At 38.3% G+C, this 4,759-nt stretch overlaps 1 non-coding gene across 1 annotated transcript; it reads left to right on the top strand.

The window, feature by feature from the left end:
* The first annotated feature begins 1,656 nt into the window (after positions 1–1,656).
* Positions 1,657–1,763, top strand: LOC120271270. Its single transcript, XR_005539888.1, has one exon. It is a non-coding gene; the product is annotated as a small nucleolar RNA R71 (small nucleolar RNA).
* Positions 1,764–4,759: the final 2,996 nt, after the last annotated feature.

Below are 4,759 nucleotides of genomic sequence, written 5' to 3'. Positions count from 1 at the left end.
TTCTGCACACAATCATATATAATCAAATTAGTTTCATCTATAAAATACCAAATATCATCATGATCCAATGTGTGCCTCATGGCCTCCGGGAGTGTGAAAACCACTTGTTCCTCCCCAACCCTCAAAGTCATTTTCCCTCCTTTTACATCAATAAGGACACTCGAAGTGTTAAGGAATAGATGTCTAAGGATCAAAGGGATTTCAACATCATTGTCAACATCAAGTATTACGAAGTCCACTGGAATGATGAGGTTATCCACTCTTACCAGAACGTCTTCTACAACCCCTTGAGGCTTTCTCACTGATTAGTCAACTAACTGCAAGGTCATCCACGTGGGTCTCATGTCTTCCAACCCTAGCTTTAAGAACAACTTGTAGGGCATCACATTTATACTGGCTCCTAAATCAGCTAAGGCTTTTTCCTTGCATCCCTTCTCCAATCTCATAAGGGATGATGAAAAAACTAAGATTAGTCAATTTCTTTGGTAGTTTCTTTTGAATTACAGCTGAAAAATTTTCTGAAAGTGCCACTGTCTATAATTCCTCTAACTTCCTCTTGTTGGTTAAAAGATCTTTTATGAACTTAGCATATTTGGGCATTTGTGACAGTACCTCTATTGGAGGAATGCTGATATGCAATTGTTTAAAGATATTGAGGAATTTCTTGAACTGGGCATCCTCTTTATCTTGCTTTACTCTTGTAGGATAGGGAATTGAGGGTTTATATTCAGGTTCCCTTGAGGTTAGTGATTGAGGGAATGCTTCACTATGCTTATTTCCACTTTCTTTAACCACTTGTTCAGTCTGCTAGGGTCTTCCTAAACAGCTACCCAATCATTCTTGGCACTTGGGCCCTCCTCGGTCCTTGCTTCTACTTGCTTCACACTTCGAAGAGTGATGGATTACAAGTGCTCTCTCAGGTTATTCTTGGTGTTACTTTGTAAACTACCCAGAGAGCGCTTGGAATTTTCTCTAACTAGTTACCCAGCTTGATTTTCAAGCGCTTGAATGGAAGCTTGGACGTTTCTTAGGACAGCACTGATCTCAGTAAACTGTATCCCACATTGAGCAAATTGATTGTTGATGTTATGAAATTTCGCTTCTGTGTTGATCATAAATTTTGCTAGAACATCCTCGGTAGTATATTTATTCTCTTGTGGTGGTGGAGGTCTTTATTGTTGTGGGCCTTGGTTCCATGAAAAATTTGGGTGGCTCCTCCATCCCAGATAATATGTATTACTATAGAGATTTCTTAGTCTTCTTGGTCCTCCACCAACATAGTCTACTGTTTCCATTGGGGCCATTGCAGTAGAAGAAATAGGGTGTTGAGTATTTGCATGCCCACACCACATGTTTCATAAGATAAGACCACTCCAGAATTTGAGCTTGAACTTATCATGAATTGGTCAAGCCTCTCGGATAAAGCTTCAACTTTGGCGCCTACAGTAGTGCTGTCATTCACTTCATAGATTCCTGCTTCCCTTGGTGGTTTTTGTCAAGTACTCCAATGGCATTCATTGTTTGCCATATCCTCAAACAGTTTTTCAGTATCCTTAGGATATTTGTTCCTCAGAGAACCCCCTGTTGCAGCATCTATAAGTTGTCGGGTTGCATAGTTCACCCCATTGCATAATTTACACCCTCATACATGAAGAGAAGCCATGATGAGGACACTTTATTAGTAGGTCCTTGAATCATTCATGTGCCTTGAAGAGAGTTTCCAAATCACCCTGTCTAAAAGTTGAAATTTCTTGCCTCAATCTTGCTACTTTACTAGGCGGGAAATACCTTACAAGGAATTTCTCAACCATTTCTTTCCAAGTAGTGATGGATCCTGGAGCTAATCAAGTGAGCCATCTATAAGCTGCTCCTCTTAAACTGAATGGAAATAGCCTTAATCTGATTGCATCATTGGAGACTGAATTGATCTTAAAAGGGGAGCATATTTTGAGGAAACGAGACAAGTGAGCATGAGGGTCTTCATCGGCTAACCCATCAAACTGAACGGAATTTTGAACCATTCTAATTGTACTCGCTTTGATTTCAAAGTTGTTTGCTAGTACTTGTCAGAGCCTGAACACTGAATTCTTCACAGATAAATTGTGGACTCTCATAATCTAACAAGGTTCTTCTTGGCTCAGCTATGACTGATGGTTCACTTTTTTCAATCCAGACCTCTTGTTGCCCCGAACTCTCAGCCACTACCTCAGTCTTTGATGCAAGGTTTTCTTAATCTCGTTGTCTGGCTCTAGCAAGTTCACTTAATTTGCAAGTCTCATAAGATAGGTACCTTGCACAATATCAATAACCAAAAGTCAAAACAAATGGTGAAAGATAACGATGAACAAAATAAGGAAAATAAGTATATACAATAGAAACAAATAAAAATAAAAGAAAAAAAATGCAAATAAATGGCTAAATCAACAAGCTCTAAGTTTTCCGAGTATTCGTTGTGGGTTCCTAACAACGGCGCTAAAAACTTGGTGATTATCCCGCAAGTACATGGGGTCATCAAGTAATACCCTGTGAATGACACTAGGGTCGTATTCCCTAGGCCCAAGGAGCTACCCTTATTTCCTTTTCACTTGTTGGCTAACCTACAAATCCGAGAGCAAGTATTCTAAACTAGCAAAAGAAATAAAGAAAACTTAAGTAAAGAGTCAACAGTCGAGGTAGAAGGGATGAAAATCAGAGGGATGAAAATGATCAACTAGTGCGAGGGATTTCCCTGGGGCTACTAAAGTGTGAGGGTTGCTAGGATTACCATGCAAGTGGTGATTTGGACCAAGAGATTCCTAAGATAGGTCAACTAGTTGGTCACAACAACTGGCCCCTAATCCCATATGAGTATTGACAAGGAATTTTTTCCGAACAAATTCTCCTATGATTGCATTAAAAGTAGGGAATTCTCTAATTAGGGCCAAAACTCAAACTAGACCCGATCCTAATGTTTGGAGGGGTACAAAGAACCGATGGTCACGACGTACATGTACATGAATACCTTTCAGCTAAATGAGTCTTGTACAAGGGCGTTGGTCACACCACCAAGTACAACCTAGAAAATGACACGCAGAGTTCTCATGTATACCAATGCATCACAATACACAAAGCTTGAATCTCAAAACACACCAATTGTAATAAGAGTAAATCAAATCATCCAACTACACAAGTTCACCCCAAGGTTTACCTACATCCAGTGACCTTCTGATTTAGTTGTTCATGCTAACAAAATACATGCTCAAAACCATAAAAACAACTAAACAAGGCAACATAAAACTTCCTCAAGTGATGAATGTGAAGTAACAAGCCATGGAAAGCTTCCTTGTTCTCTACAAGCTTCTACACAAAAAGATGATGGGAAATCATGCCAAACCTTGCTTCTCCTCTTGATTTCCAATCCAAAAATGTCTTCTATCGGCTTCCTTCACCATGGATCTAAGGTATGGAGATGAGAGTTTCAAAGAGGGAGATGATCAATAGTTCAAGATTCCCTAAATCTCCTTTTAAAACCTATCTCAGGATGTCTTCACGGCCTGGTTCACGGGCTCAAGAATGCCCGTAAGAGCCATGGGATTTATGTTGAAATCTCCTTCAAATGCTACAGTAAACTGCAGATTCTTCAACTGGCTCAAGAGTATCTTTACGGCCGTCAGGTTGCCCGTTAACAAAACCTGAAACTCTGAATTTTCATTACTACTTTGTGCTACAATGCTTGCTATAGTTCCTGGGGCTCTAAAACGCCATTTTCGGTGTTGATTTCTTCCTCAATTGCGTTGTCGAGCTCACCTAGGCTTCTTTAAGGCCTGTAACAAGAATGAATTCAATTAAATTATGGAACGACATCACTTCATCAAATAATGCATGAATAGTACAAGATATATACATATAAAATATTTATAGTTAGACGTTTATCAGGCACTCTATAGCTGCCCATTTTGTTATAACATTTCCTTCACTTATCCAATTACAGGGATAGAAAACACTTTACCTATTGAGCCTTTATACATTGGAGGACCAGCCATCAAAGGTTTTGGTCATGATTCAAAGGTACTTGGAATCCCTACAGGTGTGTTGGAATTTGGTAACCCTTTGTATACTTCAGAGTAACATTGCGAGTTCCACAATGCCATAATGTCATACTGCACTTGTTTGGAGCTTTAGACTTTTGACATGTTCATATCTTTGAAAACCTTTCAACTTGAGATTTGAGTATAGATTAACTGATTATTATGTTATTATTACTAAGTGGGTCCTCATTTGGAAAGTTCAATGTATCTTTTATTCCATCTTGTAAATCAAGTATTCAATGCTATATATCCTGATGCATGAACTACAAGTCTATTTTTAAGCTTAATTTTCTTGGTATGTTTAAGGCATTCAAATGGCATTCATTAATACTATCATGGAAGTATAGATACGGTGCACCCTGTGTTTAGATTAATGGAACTCTTGTATTTTGCTTCAGATACATTCTCACACATAAAAATCTTGCTCATTAATTTCCTATTTTAATTACATGATCTATGGTCTAATTTTCTATGTACCTTATTCTTTTACGTCCAAGGAAATCCAGGAAAATATCTCTGCCATTTCTTCATCCATTCTCTCGATTTAAATGTTCCAGATAGGACACTAGGTCAATACATTGATAAGAATACAAATTAACTCTAATTAAAATCTTGATTTTATTAACAAAAAATGCTAAACATAAGGTTCATGTTAAGAAGAAGATTATGGGAAAAAGTGGTACCATGGCATT

The sequence above is a fragment of the Dioscorea cayenensis genome, chromosome 10, assembly GCF_009730915.1.
Source record: "Dioscorea cayenensis subsp. rotundata cultivar TDr96_F1 chromosome 10, TDr96_F1_v2_PseudoChromosome.rev07_lg8_w22 25.fasta, whole genome shotgun sequence".
NCBI classification, from domain to species: domain Eukaryota; kingdom Viridiplantae; phylum Streptophyta; class Magnoliopsida; order Dioscoreales; family Dioscoreaceae; genus Dioscorea; species Dioscorea cayenensis.
This window is presented reverse-complemented; position numbering and strand designations above follow the sequence as displayed.